Source organism: Myxocyprinus asiaticus, chromosome 37 (genome assembly GCF_019703515.2).
Source record: "Myxocyprinus asiaticus isolate MX2 ecotype Aquarium Trade chromosome 37, UBuf_Myxa_2, whole genome shotgun sequence".
Classification (NCBI taxonomy): Eukaryota; Metazoa; Chordata; class Actinopteri; order Cypriniformes; family Catostomidae; genus Myxocyprinus; species Myxocyprinus asiaticus.
In genome coordinates this window covers 5930908-5952209 of record NC_059380.1, presented here as the reverse complement: position 1 = coordinate 5952209, position 21302 = coordinate 5930908, and the positions used below count along the sequence as shown (strand labels likewise).

The window sequence follows — 21302 nt, the reverse complement described above, 5'->3', positions numbered from 1 at the left end:
ATGTTTGACACCATGACATGTTTGACACCAAAAAGGTGTGACTAAGTTTCTTTTGTTAAAAGCAAACCTGCTAGTTTTCAATCCCATAAAAATCACTAATGTTATTTACACAGCAATAAGTGAATTTGACTGGCACTGCATGTCCTAGATGACAATTAACAGAACACCTGTAAACATAAATATGCAACCGACCACTGTTCTGTGTGGGATTAAAGGTAAGTATTTAAGGTAGGTGAAATACTGCTGAAGTGTGTTCTCCAGGCAGCTGCGTTTTCTTCAGGCTGCTCTCGGTCAGTCTAATGCTCTCTGATGGTCCCACCAGAGTATTTTCTTACACACTCGGCCGGCCAACCGGCCCTTGATCAGACGCAGAGCTGACTGCGGCCATTCATCCACCCCCCAGCCTGGCGCACGTACGTCAGTGTGTGGGGCTCCACGCGTGAGACCTTTACCGTAATTACTATGACATCCCACTGAGAAGAAACCTGATGCTGAAGTGGATCACCGCATCCAATCAAGTGCTCCACACCGTGTCATTATTCCTCTGCACTCCTTAAACACATAAACAGCTAATTGAAAGATATTTTTAAGATGCTATAAGCGATTTTGTGGACTACCAAGCAATAAAAGTCCCTACTACCTGAAGATTTCACTGAAATAAATGTGTCTGTGGCATTTCAAGGCTACGTAAACAACAGCAACAACAAAAAAAGAATCGGACTGTAGCCCACACGTTAGCCAATCAGAAAAGTTGGAAAGGCATTGGGGTGTTCGTCAACAACTTCCCACTTCTGAAGTGGTAATTACGAGTACATCATGTTCAATTGCTTTGTTAGAAAGAACAGGAAACACGGACGACGCCAGGTTCATTCATACATATTTCTTAAAGGAGCTTTTATTTTGACAGCATAATACATTATTCAGTTAGCTTGCTGACGATAATGGAATTTTGGTCAAATACAAGCTATTTCACAGTGTAAAAATGTATGAAAATGCATCAAATGGTTGCTGATATACATAAATGAAATTACTGAAACTGCAAGCGTTAACAATTAGCTGTATTTAGAAAAATAAATAAAACCTGTCATTCACTACAGAAACTGTACTCTCCTCCGGCATGTTGAAAGTTAACGACTCCTCCCATCTCAGCAACTCGGGTATCATCTAGAATTCTGAGTTTCCCCACTTGAACTTCCGACTTCGCTGGATCATTCATGTGCTCGGAACTCATAATTACGATATTTCCAAGTCCACTTGAAGGGCACATTTATTTTGGCGATTTGGTCGGTGTCTTTAAATCCGCTCTACAGGTTGTGGTTTTGTAGTGTTACCTGATTACACTTTTAATAGGCTTGGTAAACAGAATAAATACTTAATATAATTTTACACACTACTGTGGGCCTAAAAGTCCAACTTTAAACAACTGAAACCATTTTGAATTATTTCACTAGTGTCATTTCCTCATGCGCGTCAATCTGCACGTCAGTCTTTGACAAAAATAAGCACTAAATCGTTGGATTTCTAAATTTTTTCCCAAACAATTAAGTGTTTAGTATTTAATTCTCTCAATATCATTCATCATTTGTAGTAAATGTGTAAATGTGTGTTGACACTTTTAGCAGACGTTTTTTGTGTGTCCCTTGATTTATAGTCCACCCTGTTATTTCATGATACTGTGACCATTAATTTAAAATATATGTTAATAAATGACATACATACTGGAAAAGACATTCAGTACAATTATTTGGAGTTATTTGAAGTGCGTATCTCTTTTGTTTTATTTATGTAAAAAGAGTGTTCTGTGATGTTGTAGACTCCAGCACCACCCAGCCACTCAACCAGGTTGCCTTTATTTATGCCATTTACTTGTGCTTTTTATACTTAAGTAGATTTAATATCAGTTAATTTTACTTTTACTAAAATATTTTTCTCGAGAGTCACTTTGGCTTTAACTTAAGTGAAAGTAAAGATACCTTTACTGAAATTGACTCAAGTTTACTTAATATGATTGGATACTTTAAACAACACGGGGGGTGAGATATATCAAAGGGTTTCGCCTGTGAATCATGATTTGCTATTTGCTGTTTGGTTGCAGGTAGTATTAAAGGGATAGTTCACCCAAAAATGAAAATTCTCTCATCATTTCACTCACCATCATGCCATCCCAGATATGTATGACTTTCTTTCTTCAGCAGAAGACAAACAAAGTTTTCTAGAAGAATATCTCAACTCTGTAGGTCCATACAATGCAAGTGAATGATGATCAGACCTTTGTAGCTCCAAAGATCACATAAAGGAAACATAGAAGTAATCCATAAGACTATAAGAAGCAAAATAATATGTGTGGTAAAAAAGGACTTACATTTTTATCTCTCACACCTATTATATAGCTTCTGAAGATATAGACTTAACCATTGGAGTCTTATGGATTACTTCTATGTTTCCTTTGTGATTTTTGGAGCTACAAAGTCTGATCACCATTCACTTGCATTGTATGGACCTACAGAGTTGAGATATTCTTCTAGAAATCTTTGTTTGTGTTCTGCTGAAGAAAGAAAGTCATCACATCTGGGATGGCATGAGGGTGAGTAAATGATGATAGAATTTTTGGGTGTACTATCCCTTTAAGGGGAGGGGACATTCTCATTCTAGACAGCATTGTGTTGGACAAAAATTCGTACACGCCCCTGAGTGCACTATGAGTCATCAATATTTTTGGTCCATTTTCCTGGAAGAGAAAAACTGTAAATATACTTTATACTTTTGTATACTTTTTTGTAAAAAACAAACAAACAAAAAATTATATATGTATATATATATATATATGAATGTAAATGTTTAATTTATATATTAATTTTGACTACACTATACACATGGTCTAAAAGCTACAAATGTCTCATTGTGATTTTTACATTCATAACCCATTTATTTATTTTCATGCATTTATGGTCAGAATGCATTTTCATTTTCATAAATTAAAGCACTCTTTGTTGGCTATGTGTATTACAGTATGTGTACATCACATGTTCATTAATATATTTAAGTTTTCAGTATATATGCTAAAATATTACATTTTATTATGCAATCTAATATGTATTGTGTAAAAAAAACTACACATGTTAGGGGTGACCCAAGCAAATCTGGTGCTTTTTCATATGTCTGACTGGATAAGTAAGCTTATCAAAGAGATAGTGTTTCATCAGAAATGCAAGTGTGACTTAAACTCAAATAGTTTGACACATTATTGACTGTTCAGAGAGGCCTATTGTCACAGCAAAAGCTAAAATTGAAATGGTTTGTGCCACATGCAGGAAAAACACCATTCAATCAAAGCTCTTTTTTAATTTGAATGATTCTGGTTTCCTACAGTCTGGAACACACACTTTGAAACCAAAGATACAGAAAATAAACATGCTTCCCAGGTAAGAAAACATAGCACTCCGTTTTCCCTTTGTCTTCCTTGACATCCCACCCACTCGCGCACACACACAAAAACGTATACACGTGTATATGCACACTAATGGCTGTGTGCTCAGTGAGGTGTTGTGTTATGAACCAGACCACAGAACTGTGTGAGTGTACCAAGGTGCTGGGTACTATTCTGGACACTGTGCAGTCTCTAGACTGGTGCAGGCCTTAAACAGGCCTTTGGTATTATCACAGCTGTGAGTATGCCAGGGAAACTTGTCTGCAATTCACCTGAATTAGTATCACTGATTCAGTTTGCTGCACTAGTTCCCTTCAGAACACAGCCTAATGGTTTGTTTATTTTAAAGGTTTTGCTTCTAGCAAATAATTCCTTATCTGTCACTGGCTTATTGTCCCTCTGGGTCGCCCAAAGGAAGAGAGAAGCAAAAAAGGTGGGGTGAGAGATGGAAAGATAGACAGGCGGATAGACAGACATACCCGCCGCTTCATTCTGAGTGTACTTAACACAAAATCTCGTGAGCTTTGGTCATTGCTCACTACTCTGTTTTGCTCAATTTATATAAACTCACATAGGCATTTCAACAGAGGATATTGGAGGACTCAAATGGGCCTTATGGAAAATGAGCAGAGTGAGGACAGAGTAAGGAAAACGCCCATTAATAAAATAACAAAGCTTATAGCCTTAAATATTTCATTCAGTTAATTTCTAATCACTAAAGGTTATACTAGCTTTGCTTTTCCCTCATTACAAGATATTGGATATTCCCGATGTCATACCATTCCTGTAAACAATGCAATACAGTTCCACATAGCGGGTATTTATGGCAGACACATTGATTTACAATGAGCTACAAAATAGTATATTTTCAACAGCATCGCAAATGGTCCTTGACATCATAATTGTTGTGCCTAATGGCCTCTGCAGATGTCTGTCAACCTGCACTCTGCAGTGAAATGGCAAGGAATTTGAGTGGAGTGGCCGTTTTGTTTTCTGCTGATGTTCCTAAGAGCCGTGACCACACAAAGAGGCCCGTAAGACCACTCTGAATCTGTCTGTCCCGCTGCTTCTGTGTCCTATCTGCTACCACTTACTCAAACATGCAACAAATTAGCTTTTAATTGCCGGGATTCTGCTCTGCTTGTAAACAGTTTTGCTTTGACAGTTCATTTATTTTGTTTGATTGCTGCCATCTATTTATAGTTTTAATTCATGGGGAATGCCTTGCATATGCATTCCTTGTGTCATCTATATGCTGCACTAAGACAAAAACGCAAGAATCACTATTGACTGGTGGGGGTGTGTTTATTTATTCATAAACCCCAAAATTGTTCTTCATCCACGCTTGGCAAAGCAGATGGCATTTACTAAGGAGCGCACTGGTCTCGCTGACAAATGAAGTGATGGAGCGTAATTACACTACAAACCCGGGCTCTCTTTCAGAACTCCTAATTCAGCATTCCGTTTATAGCTATCCCAATAAACAAATACAATGGAAAAAAAAAAACAACTACCACTTTCCGAAGACCTTCTTCACAAAGCATTGCAACATGTAGACTCAATAAGTATTTGTTCTGTTAAGCAGCTTTGTTATTATAACTATATTAATATGCAGTACACATAAATGATAAGTGTCGGGATCATTTCTATTAGGTACTATATAATTTTAACAATGTACATGCATTTTGCTCTCTCAAAAGCACTAATGACAAGGAGACTTTATAGGGGAGACCGGGGTTAGTTGTCACACTTTTTACAATTCCTTTGTAGACAAAGTCAGTTTCTGCATAGCCACATACCATAAAGTCTTAGCTACAAAAAAAAAAAAAAAAAGATTGTTTTTCACGTTGACCCATTGTGACTAACTTGCCTCAGTAGCGGGGCATGTTGTCACTATGGGGTAAGTTATCGCAATACACTGAAAAAATTACTAGTAAGATTCATTTTAATTTAGCAAATTTTAAGACACACAGATTTTCCAAGTACATTTAAATGGTATAAAATGAAGTAAAATCTGCTTAACTTCATGATGTAATATTGATTTAAGTTAGTAATTTAACTTAATCATTTCAGTTATTATAGTTACAGTACTTTTACTTACAAATCTGATGCACATGGTACGAAAATAAACTTAGTAAAATTTAAATCAACATTTTATTCGAACATTTCACATTTAGAACTTTCCTTATAAACATGTTTAATCATGTATCACATGATACACGGAAGCCTAATGCATGCTATGTAGACTGTTAGACAGCATTACCTTGCATTACTGGCAATAGAAACAAGATAGAGAGCAGCACAGGCAGACCTCAACAGACCATTTTTTATCATGAATAACGAACTTCAGACATAATCAAACTAGAAGTTACCCAACGGATAAAAAAGGTGTAAATAAACTTCCAAACGGGGAAACCACGCAATTCCATTAATTATTCAAGCCTAGTGCATGCTGAAAAACACCAGCTTTTGTTTTACTTTTATTTACCAGTAAAATGTACTCAAATTAGCAAATAAATATGACAAGGTTTTCTACTTTGGGACTGATGCATCGTGATGCATTGTAAAGTTAACATCTACTTATAAAATAGATCATCATTTTTACATGCTTGAAGTGATTAGGCTACAAATGTAGAATTTACTTAATAATTTCAAGTTCACGCTTTAATGCACTTATTCAATGTAGAAAGTACTTAATCTTTTCTGCTACTGCACCACAAAATGTTTTTTTTCCTTTCTTTCTTTCTTCTTTCTTTCAGTGAACTAATCCAGTGGCGTTCCTAGTAATCCCCCTATCACAACTCTAAAATCTACTCCTGGATTAAACAGCCTATTAAAGGATTTTAAGCAATATTTAAAAAGTAAAATAATAATAATAATAATGATAATGAGGCACAAAACCATTCATGAAACAATAAAAATGGAAAATGCAACATAAAAATATCCAAATGTTGTTTTGGACAGCAAATTTTGTAATAGATAACTTGTAGGCATTTAAAACACATGTGACAACATGCCCCGATCTGACTTTTATGCACACATTTAAACTTTTGGGTAAATAGTATAGTTTACCCTTGCCTGAATGTATGCCAGTGTGGTTTGATTATGCCCACAATGTTTTTTTTTGTTTGTTTTTTTTTTTTTTTTTGATAAATAGAATTCATATATAGATATAGATATATTCTAATGTAAGAGAATTTTGAACAATGTCTTTGAAACCAACATAAAAAAAACCTCTGCTAGAGCACACACACACTACATCTTATCGGTACAAAGAAATAGTCATTGTGATAACTTGCCCCGTGTCCCCCTACATTGTTAACGGCGCAGTTTCCAGCGAACAGTCGGTGTATCGAGCGCACTGCATGTCGCTGTCAGCAGACTCAGCATCTGTTTACTCGTCACTAGAGGGCAGATGTTCCGCGGAACTACAGGTGTTGTTGTCGTCGCCACTTATCATCGAGTGTTTGACCACTGCAGACGGTAATTAGCGGCTCAGCCTTTCACGCTTGGTGCGATAACATCGGCCGGTGACGATGCGCCCTTATCCATCTTCCCGTCATCAGCGCTCACGGTCCATTTCCGTTGCACAAACGCCCGCGGATGTTTTCTTGCGTGTGGGCGGGATGAGCGCGGCGCTCTGCGGAGTCTGGTCAAGTGCAAGCTGTCACTAATGCCTCGGGGTAAGTGTTGAAATGATATTTACGTTGCAAAACAGAAGAAGAAAAAAAATTGTATTCAAGAGATGTAGTCTCAACAAAAGAGGGATGCTGTTCAGGTGAACGGAAACCAAATAGTTTGTTTTAAAAAATGTTGCCAATGTCATTTAAGGATTTTAAAACGAAAGAATTTTCTCCCGAAGTAATAAAATACTTTTTTACTCCAGTGAATATTTCTCAGAGCATGTTTATTTTAGTTAGCCCATTTCTGTACGGGCACACACCTTAAAATATTGGCTACAAAAAAAGCTATTGCACATTTTTACTGTTATTTCCCCCAATAAATGTAACGTACAAAAATGATCAAACCATTACTTTGGCGAACAGAAATTGTAATTGATAAATTACAATGAAATGACAACATAAAAAAAAAAAAAAAAAAAAAAAAAACCTTGTCCTGAGAAAATCTACATTCATTATAATTCCCTGAATGTATGCCTGTGTTATTTTGATTGTGTTTACTTGTTTACCCAAGAACTATTATAAAAATAAGGTGATATTTAAATTTTAGTTTGAAGAATAGAATTCGCAAGTAAATATTTTAATTTAAGAGTTTTAAACAAGGTGTTTCTACTCCATAAAACGTACCCTCAAAATCATATTACTGGATTCATTTATTTAATTAGAGTTTAGGCTGGATGTCAATGTATGCAAATATCAGCATCATCTAAACAATGTTTCTTATTTCTAATTATTGCTGAATTACAGTGTACTGGGCTGAAGAAATGTCATTATATGTTCTCTTTACTCCTACTCTAACAGTTTTTCTAGTATTATTATTATTATTATTATTTTACATTGAATAAAAGAGTTTTGTAAGACAATTTGCACATTTCAGTCATATACTGAATATTTAAATTGAATGATTTCCTTAAAAATCAAACCGATCTTCTCCAGTGATCCCACCACAGTCATGGAAAACCTTTATTAGGGCATTTTAAAATTGTGATTTCTAAGCCTGGAAAAGTCGTGTAAATGTAATAAAATAGTATATGTAAAATTTCCTGGTTATGATCTGCATGGGAGCCCAGAAAGCTGAATCCTCCATTGAACTGCTTTAAAATCTCAGGACATTTTTGGTCTTTTTGGAGACACTGGTACACTAATAAGTATAATGACTTAAATATATTATAAGTTCTATATTATTCATTTAATATATTCTAATTCTTAGCATAGAAACGGAAGTATTATCTCTACAAAATGATCTTAAAAAGACTTATGGATTCCTCATGAACTACTGGAAAAGCATGGAAATTCATTGGTCAAAAAGTGCGGAAAACTTGGTTAAATCTGTCACTCCTAAATCAAGCGATTAACATAATTTTTTTTTTTTTTTACAAACAAATAGTCTAGACCCAACAGATATTGCCTCTATTGAACATTTAACCAAATACACTGAACCAAAGCTGTAATGAAAGAAAAAGTGTGTTTTTAATGTGATTGTTGCCTTTGTCCATTATTCTGAAAGGTGGCGCATTCCTTTGTATGTCAAAACACCTGAGCAGACACAGGAGGCTAAACCAGCTGCTGTTTCTGATAGCCCTCCAATTTTGTTTAAAGAAAAAACTCAACAATTATTTACTCTTCAAAAGGTCAAAGGCCAGGCTTCAGAGTTTGGAGAATGGGCACCTTGCCTCTGTTGCTTGTTCCAAGGTGAGAATTTGACATGAGTGATTTTTGCCATACACCCCTTTGGTGTAAGGCTAGATCTGACCTGGGCAAGGGCTCACTATTAGCGGCAAAATCAGGTATGATGAGTTCCTGTATGCTTATAGACATGTGACTGAATGCACACACTGCTAGGCTGAGTTTTGGCCAATGCAAACCAGTTAATGACCTGATTTTTCCCAGAGATGCCCCAAGTATAATTTTTGCACAATATTTCATATGAAGATACTGTGCCATTTTTTATTTTTTTTAAAGTGTATTTTTTATGTAAAGGTGATATACAGCAACTTAAGTGATCAGTGGGCAGAAATATCTATATAGATATCAGTATAGAATTTCTATATAGAAATTCCCATAAAACCTTTGCAAAGATTAAGATAATAAGGGGTTTTGCCCACCGGTCGTGTGTCATGTGCATGAATTAAACACCATGCACATGACACATTATCCAGCAAAAACAATTCCTAAGGTTGTCTACTTGTATGCCAGTCGTTTTTAAAACATCTATAGTTGCCCAAAAAATTTGTACAGGTAGAGCCCTTAGCAACTTTAGTTGCACCTAGAAATAGTTCGCCCAAATATTACAATTCTTTCATCATTTACTCACCCTCATGCCATCCCAGATGTGTATGACACTCTTTCATCTGACACTCTAAAAATGAAGATTTTTAGAAAAATACAATGCAAGTGAATGTTTGCCAAAATTTTGAAGCTCCAAAAATCACATAAGTCAACGTAAAAGTAATCCAGTGGTTAAACCAATGTCTTCAGAAGTGATATGATAGGTGTGGGTGAGAAACAGGTCAATATTTAAGTCCTTTTTTTACTATACATTCTTCTCCCTGCTCAGTCAATCTCCACTTTAACTTTCACATTCTTCTTCTTCTTGTGTTTTTGATGATTCACATTCTTCATGCATATCGCCCCCTACTGGGCAGGGAGAAGAATTTCTAGCAAAAAAGTACTTAATTATTGATCTGTTTTTCACCCACACATATCATATCACTTCTGAAGATATGGATTAAAACACTGGAGTCATATGGATAAATTTTATGATGCCTTTATGTGATTTTTGGAATGTCAACATTTTGGCACCCATTCACTTGCATTGTATAGACCTACAGAGCTGAGATATTCTTCTAAAAATCATAATTTTGTTCTGCAGAAGAAAGAAAGTCATACACATCTGGGATGGCATGAGGGTGAGTAAATGATGAGAGAATTTTCCTTTTTGGGTGAAATATCCCTTTAAGTGGGTTAATTCTATTTAAAAATATATTGTGATGGTAGTTTGGATAAGCAAATGTAATTTTGTATTAACAGTTTTTTATCTTGAGGGTTTCATCCAGTATTGTTGCAATTGCAATAAAAAAAAAAATCCACTAGAACTACAATTTGATCTCCAAAATTAGATCTCTCCAGCAGTATTACATTCCTCTGAAAATAAATGCCTGTCTTCTTGTCAGAACTTCAAAACTCATCTGAAACCGAATGTCTGTCAGACCTCTGATAATTATTTAGATATGCCACATACCTGTGGCAAGCAGGCTGAAATGCTCCCTTTAAAGTGTTCCACTTTAAACTGACCAAAATTGAGGACAGAATAATCCCTGTCAGTTGTAGTGGTCTGCCTCACATCAGACTGAAAAGGCTTTAATATGACTGTGCCACATTCATTTCTATAACATAAACTAACTCGATTCATTCTCCCATGGCCCGAAAGTGCAACTTAAATGAATTTAACTGAGGCATTACAGCTGGCAGGCATGTGACCACATAATTTCTCCCTAAAATGCCCCACACTTCCTCTGTGTGTTATCATTATGCTTCTCAATGAGACACATGAAAGCCTCGGACATTGTGAGGACGAAATGCTGAACTTAAGAGCTGTTTGCACTGATTGGCCTTTTTCGAAATGAGGCCATGGTCTATATCAGGGAGTTTGACGACATAACTAGTCTGTTAATATTCAAAGGAAATACTGGGGGTCAGGGAGCCCACAGTCGTTTGACCCCTGGGGTTCAGGGGGCAGAGAGCCGAGGGGTGGCACATGGCGGAGGGGGAGCCTTAATGATTTAGATATCTGTTACACACTAGGCAGAAAGCCAATCTCCTCTTATTAACCGTCTATCCTGAGAGCTGAGCGGCTGTCCGCTAAATAATAAACCAACTTTCTGGTGAGCAGGCCAAGTTTATTCAGGGTTCAATACAAGTAAAATTTTATCAGCATTTGTCGCAATATACATTATATATATATATACTATGTAAGAGGCCATTCACAATGAATGAGTCATTGCGCTAAAAAATCTAGATGCAGCACCATGAAAATAGCACAACACAGGTGTCTCGAGACGTGTTTTTAAAAGCTGAAGTTCTTTTTAACTTGACACTGAGTCTAAAAAACATGGGGCTCCTGAGGCTCGGCTAATGGAAACGCTGGAAAAAACAGTGTCACAAGTCTTAAACATAATATGTGTTAACATGACTCTAGTTAGATACAATTGCTTACTAACAATGGGTGCATCTCAATCAGCTAGTTCAGTAGTCAGGGCACTGATCAACAAGTCGGCCATTTCTAGGGCTGTCCTTATCGCAAAATCATTCTAGTGCACTGAAACGTTCGCTTCCTTAAAATTCCCAGAATGCGTCATAAAAATCAGAGAGCATCGTTGCTCAATATGTTCCCTTACCGGAAATGTAATAATGTCTTCTGAAGTCTTTCAAGTCATTAGAAGATGAGCATAAGTGTAAAACTATGAAGTCAAAGCCTTATTTTCTTTTTAAAAGATGTGTTGTTTGTAATATCTTCCATCAATATTGACAATAAAAGAAACAATCTCAACAATCGCAGGTGATTGAGTCATAAGTGTCCCAATGCTCAGTGGAAGAACACCCTTGCCATTGCCCAAATTCTTGTTCACGATATACAGGTTCGCAACATTGGGAGCTAGGGGCTGATTGAGTCGCACCCCTTGTCTGTGTAAAGTTACATCTAGCATTTCAACTTTGTTGTCATGACGACGTAAAGTCGCTCAACGCCCAGTAAGTTAGCTTCCTTGTTTACATGGGGCTGAACGGGTAGTTTGTGAGACCATTGTCCTAAATCAGTAAAAAACAGACGAAAAACAGCCAAAAACTGAAACAGTCTACCGGTAAATAGAGATGTTTCGTTCATGAACGAATCTGTCTTTTTGAATGAATGACTGAATGTTAAGTAACACCTTAATACACTAAGTCATATTTCTCGTTCACTGATCTCTCTTCCTTTCGAAGCCAATGAGCTCTAGTTTGAGGCTGTGTCTAGAAGGTAACTCCCCGGCTACCCAAGTCTCTCGAGAGTCTCATTCGCTGTTACTACGGTTAGGTTTAGGGTTAGATTTAGGGCGTACTCACACTAGGCCCGGTTTCCTTGTACCGTGCCCAAGCACGATTGTCCCCCCTCCCCAGTCCCCCGCTGGCCTGCACTCACATAGCACTTAACGTTCCAGGCCCGAGCACGCTTACGTCATTACAATGCGACTTTTTGTTCTGCGCTCTCGCACAGCACAATCGAGTCCATTATTCTAACGTTACTTATTTTGTGGCTTATTTGGAGTCGCTTGGGGCGGGGTGACACAAGGCACTCTCACATGCCTAATTGTTGACAGCATCGTACCACTGGAATTTATCCTTTTCGTCCGATGAGCTGCCAGATTTACCTTCAGATACTGAACCCGCAGTTTTTTAAGCTTGTCACGACATTGCTCAATGGTTCTTTGGTATCCACGAGTATGAAGATAGCCGCAAATTTTACCTAATATCTCGGACTTCTTGTGTGTTGTATCTAGTTGTTCCTGTATACTCTCGTCAGCCCAAATTTCCAGTAAACACTGCACCTCTGCCGTAGAACAGAGTGATCCTTTTGTTGTCATGTTTGTTAAATGGAACAGTCACATCATTGACGTCATGTTTCGAGTTCCATGCTCGGCCACGGTTAGTGATCACACTATATGCATACCGTGCCCGAGCCCACCTCTTCAAGCAGGCCAAGGCACGGTTCAGCATACCGTGCCTGGGCATGGTTCAGAGCGATCACACTAGTCAAACGAACTGGACTTTGGGGGCCAAACGTGCTCGGGCATGGTACAGATCGCCTAGTGCGAGTACACTCTTAGTGGTAGGGTTAAGGTTAGGGGTAGGTGTAGGTACAGGTTTTCTGTAGGACTCCAAATAAACAATAAACACAGTGTGTGACTTGCATGTGGCTCTTGCAAGACTTTAGGTAACCGGGCGTTTACCTTCTAGACCCGACCCTAGTTTGAAGCGGGAGACTGCTTTGGTGGCTTTTCATGCCTGTAAAGACTGACTATAGCATGGGCCAATAGCATTCGAGTGCAGGCTGTGAAGGAGCATATCGTTGTTTTGACCCACTGAAAGAATATGCCCTTCACTGAACCAGTCCAATCGGTTATTTAAGTCTGAATGAGATGAGACGTCTCGTTCATGAATGAACTGAATATACTGGTATACTCGTTCGCGAACAAAATGAATGAGTCATCTTGTTCGTGTACAAGGATTTGAACGAGAGGAGTCATGTCGTTCGTTCAGTTCAGCATGCGAGTCATTTGCGTTCAACAAGGAAAGAGAGGTGAAATGCATGAGTTTATAGGTATGCATATAATCCCCAATTTATGAATGTGTAGAATGACTGAAGACCATACAGTTAAAAATGACATGAATTATGAATGGAAATGTGCTTTGGTGAACAGTGTAAGATATTTGGGCTTTTCCTGAACTTTTACTCTCTTGATAATAGTGAAGACCAATATTTGACAAAATATCAGAAAAATTAGACCTGCTTCCTTGTCATTTTTGGCAAAAACGGTTATGGTAAGTATCTTCATGCATTTGTAGACATGGAAATATTGTGTTGCTTTGTCCTGCTTTTAAAGACTGACTATAGCGCAAGCCAATAGCATTAGAGTGTGGGCTGTGAAAAGCATTTCATTGGTTTGACCCACTGAACAAATACGCCCCTTCACTGAACTACAAGTAGGTCATTTGTATGGTCAGTCTGAAAGAGACGAGACGTCTCATTCGTGAACGAACTGAATGTACTGGCAAGACGTTTGTTATATTTGGTAACCTCGTTTAACACATTCCAATGACATAAGGAAGCTGTTGAAACTCATAATTAATTTTGAGACTAGTATTGTTTTTTTCTTTTTTTGTATAGCTTGATAAAAATTGTGCTCAGCAGTTCACAGTATGATATGCTTTGTTGTCATTTGTGGGGTAACGCTTATGATGCTAAAAGACTGCAGTGCTGAAGTCACTTAGTAGAATTGTAAACATGCAAATTTTAATAAAGGATAGTTCAGGTCGTGAATGACTCTGTGCTTTTGGTTCAATGCAGTTACTCGTTAAAAACAGTCATTTGGTGCCATATATTGGCGCAGAGGCGTAATTTGCATAATTTGTATTGAATGCGGAATATTCCTTTAAAGGTACAGTTCACCCAAAAATAAAATTTCTGTCATCATTTATCTACCTCATGTTTTTTTCAAATACATATGACTTTCTTTCTACTGTGGACAAAAAGGAAGATGCTAGGCAGAATGTTAGCCTCACTCACCATTCAGTTTCAAAGGTGACAGGCTAACATTCTGCCTAACATCTCCTTTTGTGTTCCACGGAAGAATGAAAGTCATCTGGGTTTGCAATGGCATAATAGTGAGGTGGCAGAATTTTTATTTTGTTTGGGTCATTTGAATTACCATCACCAAAATGTCCTCGCAAATGACGGATAATGAAAGACCACCATCAGTGTGTCTTGGATGTGTGGTATGATCACTTTTTCTTTTTTCCCTTCCACAGGGCCATACTTGGTATACTGTAGTGGGTGGTGAAGGTAATGTCAAATATTATGGAAGATTATAGAGTCTTTCAAACATGTTTGTTTATTTGCCTAGTGCTCAGAGCACTCTTGCACTTAACTTCTAACAATGATGGCAGTCACAGAAGCCTCTCTCTTCAGTGGGATTAAGTGAGCATTTGCTACAGTTCGCCTGAAAACAGCCCTTTTGAACACATGTCTTAGTTATGTGCTGATGCGTGGAGTGGTTTTCAATTCCACCTAAATAATGTAGTACACATGAGGTTTATGCACAGCAACAAAGCCATATTCTTGAGAAACACTTTCAAAAGCAATTTCCGTCTTATTCTACTGCATGTAAACAGAGTAATTGTATTTGGGGAAACTCCCAGCACCAGCTGAACACAATTGTTGCACTTTTTTTTTTCTTTTTTTTTGTAGGTTGGTCACAAGATTACAATCTTAACTTTGTGTATTATTATGACGTAGCAAATGGTATGCCATGTAAGTAGAATGGGTGTATTAATAGGTTTTGGAACAGAGGGCATACTGTCCTAGCATGTGCTGTGGAGATTGTGATAGAAATATACAACGAAAGTCCTCAAAATAAACTTGCAAGTCACTGGATTGATAAGTGGAAATGCTCAATCTAAATACTAGTTCTTAAATTAACTCACAGGTCAAACCGTTGTTATTTGGGGACACTAACTCTTAAGTTACAGCCCAAGTGTTTCCTTATGGTCATTGGGGTTGCTTACATAGAAAATGGCTGGTTTCATGTGTATGGTAAAAGACCAGATGTTTGCCTTTGCGAGCCTCAACCCTAAATTTGTTGCATCTGGTGCTGGGCTGCTCTGTTTATGCCTATCTGAAAGGTTGCGATTATAGATGTTTATTCACGTCACGAGGATTTGATCACACTACAGTGTGAAACACTTCACAACCACTCATGTGAATGGGGGTCACGCAGAGTTTAAAGACCTGATGGGAAAAGCTTATTGGCTAATGGAGACATAAATATGCCCATTCATAAAGTTCTGGCAACACTTTCTTTAAAAAAATGTAAAAAATCTTTTGCAGGTGGAATATTCCACTTCATATGACCCAGTTATTTCATAATTTAACGGTGGGTAGCACGCTTACAACTTCATAGCTAGTCCAACAGCTTTAAAACAACTCAGTATGTCAGCTCATTTCGTATTAACCTAATTGTGTTATTGGTTGTGGTTGTACAGTATGTGTGTTTGTATGATTTTGTAACATCCCATAAAATGAAGTGTTTGCTTTGACAAAACATTCAGTTTCATAAACAGCAGTATACATTTATTGTCTGCAATACTGACATGTTAACAGTTACCACTGCTCATGACTGATTTAAAAAAAAAAAAAAAAAAAAAAAACAGTGGCCCCGAAAAATGCGGACACTTATGTACTCTTTTTACAGTAAGTCACACTTTAAATGTATGAGTTTTATTGCATAGATGACAAAATATCAACTCAAGTGTGATATGCAAACAAATGATGCTAGACTTTTTTCCTGTAGAGTAGCTTTCATGGGCATCGCTGCAACCTTGCTCTACAATCTTCTTGAAACATGTGGAATGCGACTTCTAAGAACCTACAGCGAGGCTGAGGACCACCAATAATTCACTGCAGTGCCTGCATCACTGTTAGGCCACACAAAGGCACGACTTCCTCCAACATTCCAATGCAATTAAAGAATCTTCTGCATGGCACATTTCACTGATCCTGAAATCTCAGGGAGAGGTGTGCGGTCCACTCACATCTGTGACTGCTACACCACATACGATCACCATGAGATAAGCTCAAATATGACACTCAGCAGATCCCACCTGGAATACAGGCTGAGGCTGCAATTATGAAACCACTTGCCCTCCGAAAGCCATCTATAATGATTTCCTAATGGAAATGACATTAAGCTCAGTGACAGACGCTGTAAAACAGAGGTAGGCTATAGAACTAAATGGAATAAAAAATGAATAAATGAAACAAAAACGACTGCTTCTAAAACATTTAGTAGTTATGTAGATCTTTTCGTAAAGAACAAAGATCAACAAAACAAAAGGTCAAACTTAATTTCACAGTTTCTAAGTTACTGTGTATTTACAGAAGTATACTAGTAAGTAATATTAAAGGAATATTCCGGGTTCAATACAAGTTAAACTCAATCGATAGCATTTGTGGCATAATGTTGATTACCACACAAAAAAACATTTTACTCGTCCCTCCTTTTCTTTAAAAAAAGCGAGGTTACAGTGAGGCACTTACAATGGATATTGTAATGGGGCCAATTTTGAGAGGGTTTAAAGGCAGAAATAAAGCTTATAATTTTATAAAAGCACTTACATACATTTTTCTGTTAAAAAAGAGCTGTAAAGTTGTTTAAAGTTAAATTTTTACAGTCGTTTTAGGGTTTGTCATTGTTACATTGTCATGGCAACTAAGAGTAAAGGTTAGTGAGCGATTTTATCACACTAAAATCATGTGAACACGTATATTGTTTATGTCTTGTGGCTTTTGAAACAGTGAGTATTTTAATGTTTATGCATGGCCCCATTCACTTCCATTTTAAATGCCTCACTGTAACCCAGATTTGCGTTTTTTTTGTTTTTTTTTTTATTTTAAGAAAAAGAGGGGAAAATCAGAATTATGTTTTGTGTTTATCAATATTATGCCACAAATGCTGTCGATTGAGCTTAATATGTATTGATCTGGAATATTCCTTCAATTAACTTGTACATACTGTGTAACTGTTTTGTGTAGCTGCATGTAAATACACTTTGTCATAATTATTACTATAGTAATTAATTTGAGTAATATGTATAGCACTGACACTGTAAAATAAAGTGTTACCAAAAAGAAAAAAAGAGGAAGGGTTTACTTGTCCAGGAAACACCTGGAAAGCAGAGATTTTTCAAATAGTGTTTGGAAAAATGTAAAAATGTAAAACCTGCTCGCAAGCCATATTTTCAATGAAATGGTTGTACCGGTTCATAAATCGATCAAAATGATTAATTTGTCTAAATCAAGATTTTAAAAAGTTCTTATTAAAAAAAATGTTTTGCCTATTTTTAAGACTTACACATTTTTATTTTTCTAACAAAATTGTAACTATATAAATTAATACAACTTTAATAATTGTACGTTTTATTAATTACATTTTGTTAAAGATTACGGAATTCAATTTGATGGAATTTTGTTATAAAATTAAAATGTGTAAACCTTAAAAAAAAGGCGAAACTATATTTTTGAGTTTACCTAGTAATCGTTAACGACTGGAAAGGTCATGAAAATTAATTGGTGAAAAGATCAAAACCCTGAAAACATCTTAAAACAAATAAAATAAAGGAAACTAACATGAATTTCAAATCAAATGTTGGGTACAACGGGGCTATTTAGTGTTTTGGCAGAAAATAAAATCAATGGAGCCTTTTACCCTGCTGAGCCTTTAGCCCCGTTGTACCCCAACACCAACATGGAAAATATATTTTCATTTTCTTTTAAAACGACATCTGAACAGAGAATTACGTGCTATTTATGCCAAAAGAGTTGTCACCAGTCAAATGCAACTCAACTTGTTTCTATTACCGTGATTTCATCACCATACATACACAGTATCATATACAGTATACATTAATGCACATATACTGTATATACTGTATATCGACCCTGTGAGGGGACGAGAGATGAGCTGGGCTCGGTAGACAAAGCCATGATTTTAAAATGATTTATTTTTCCCATTTCTCTTTCTTTTTAGCTTACATGCCAGGATGTTTTGGTGAAGAGAATTTCCTGCTTTGCTTAAGCCATCAGCCACCCCCAACCAGAACGAGCAGCACATGGTCTGAGGACACTTGACAGACGTCTCACTGTGGATGAAGAATACATTTGTAATGTAAGTAATATCTTATTCGCATATTTAAATACAGTGTATACTGTTCAAAGCATATTTGGAAATCAAATGAAAGCTAAATCCTTAATTAATGAACACACTTTTTCAAAGTAGGCCTATTTTTGGATATATTTAATGAATATTTGGCCACAGACCCCATGAATGAGTAAAGATATTACAGTTCTTCCCAAATGTTCTATTTTCCAGCTAAGTGTAACATTCTATTCGATTAAATAATTCAACCAAAACCGACTCTCTCCGGGACACGCCTCCACTCAGAGTCTCACATTTCATCCATATCAGTCATGCTCAATCTTTCTAAAATGGTGCTCCTTTTTTTTTTTATGTTAACTAACTGCTAAAACAATGTTTGCTAAACACTGCTGTGCACAGACAAACAAACTGGTGGCAGGAACTGATACAAGGGCTTCTTCTGTAATTCCTCTCAGGACTGCATTTTGAGATAAACATCATTAATAAGCTCTAAAGTGCTCAGGGGGCATGGGTGCTACTTTGCTGGGGAGTTTAGTTTACCGTAAGGCAATGAGCTGTGGCATTCTCTGCGCCTACGTCTGATACATGGCAGATGTCGATGACAAAATCAGCATTTTTATGTCGAGTGGAACCCTGCCACATACTCCAACAATAACAAATATGTACTCAAAGATGGTTTTATCCAAAATTATTTGAAATGGACGTCACGCTGTTGAGACTGATGCGGGGCCGTGCGCAATGCTAAAGACCAAAGGGAAGAAACTGAGGAAAGAGTCAACATAAAAAATGTCAAATTGGTTGAGGCCACATTTTTACAGTAATTGTTTGCTTATAGCCAATTGTTTTTGTACTTGGCTACAATTTTTCCTATATTTCATCTCCAAATTAGCTCTTAAAAGGAACCCAACAATGATAGATCTGCATGTTGTTTTATAAAAAATTGATGCGATGTACATTGCAATGCATAAACAAACTCACAGAAATCACATTTATGTCATTTATTTTCATGTAAAACTCCCGACCGAAGTCATCATTTGAGCAGATGTACCTGTCAAGCCTTTGCAATGAGAAGCACCAGATGTATTTTCAGAGATGTCTTTCACCACCTGGTGGTCCTGCGCAAGTGAGAGCAAGACATAAGCTAAGAAGGTAGGAAATCAAGATATTCTTCGCAAATCACAATGGAGTACGCACTGGTACACATGTCCCCTTAAAAAAAAAGCCATGGCAATTACGTTCAAAGTATATTTGAACAACACAAGAGTCCTGCAACATGAATAGGGCATTAACAGTGTTGACCTTGGCTCGGTTGTGGTTAATGATTTGGCCGTGGCCGGCAGCTTGATTCGCTTGTGTTTTAGCTTCAAATGCGTATTAATGAACAAAAGCAAAAACTGCAGCTCGGCTCCCAGTGGACTATGTGGTTCTAAATGGGGGGATTGTGTCTGAGTCAAGAACTTCTCCAGGGCATCAGACCTGAATGGTCCAGTAGCATGAGCCCATTTAAAAGTAATTACCAAAGCATGTTCCAGGGAATGTGTGTAGTCCTGCCATTCCATATGAATAATGGAAGAACATGTTACCATGGCTGACTTTTTCGCAGTGATTGTGTGCCGCCATGCCAAGGGAACAGAATTCGGGTGACTCATTGCATCTGGAAAAGTAAACGGAGTGCAGGACAAAAAAGCCTAATGCAAAAGTTTAAACATAAACAGCACTATTAAAATTAACCTGAAACATTTTCGGGTAGCTGGGTATTTGTGCAAAGTCAATCACATGACATGGACGGCAATCGAAAACACATCTTTGCGAGTCAGAAATACAGAGCGCACCACTACAAAAGTATCATTCACTGCCATGAAACAGTGGATGCATTTAATCGTGAACATATAAAAATAAACCACAACAAAGCAACACACATTTTGTACAAATAAAAACCTGAAATAGTTCCATTGAGTGTTTTGATTCGGAAAGGTGGGTACAAGATTTACATAGGGAACAAAAACACTGTAATTTATGAGCATGGTAAACCTTGTTAAGAATGTATATACTCTATTACCAAAATAAAATTCATGGCATGATGGTCTGAATTTTTAAAATAGCTGCTTAATAATAATAATAACAACAATAACAATAACAATAGTAATGTAACATTTTAAATTGTTGCACTTGATTTGATGAAAACAATAAAGACAAATGGTTTTGCTAAGACACAAAAAGGAACTATTGCCCGAAACTCAACAAGGCATGTTAATGATAAGTGTCCTAAGGGGCTCACAGACGGTTAAAATATTTAAAAGAAAACCTCTTGAGAATTATACAAGTATAAAAGGCTACAAACATTAATAAATTACATCACTGACACAGAAAACACTTCACAAGGTGCTAGTAAAATAACTTTGAAATCTATCAGGGGTACTTAAGCTCAAATGTAAGGCTGGTCGTAGAAACGTTCTCAAATTCTTGATTCTTTTTTATCCTTCCCCACCCCCCGACATAACTGAATCAATAATACACATGGTTTTCTGCATGTAAGGCCATATGAGTTTTAATGTTACACTGTTTATTTTGTTCTCCAGGCAACACCTTTTGTCTATTGGAACAGAACGAAACGAAAAACAATACGATGGTTAAAAAAATTCAGCTATAGTGTGTTGAACAAAAAAATAAAATAAAAAGGTAATGACTATTTCTATATCTTTATATATATATTTTGTTTGTAATTAG

General features: G+C 36.9%; 1 long non-coding RNA gene across 1 annotated transcript; it reads left to right on the top strand.

The window, feature by feature from the left end:
* Positions 1-6740: 6740 nt before the first annotated feature.
* On the top strand, positions 6741-21194 carry LOC127427626 (uncharacterized). Its single transcript, XR_007894958.1, has 3 exons — positions 6741-7110; positions 18447-18584; positions 19603-21194. It is a non-coding gene; the product is annotated as an uncharacterized LOC127427626 (long non-coding RNA).
* Positions 21195-21302: the final 108 nt, after the last annotated feature.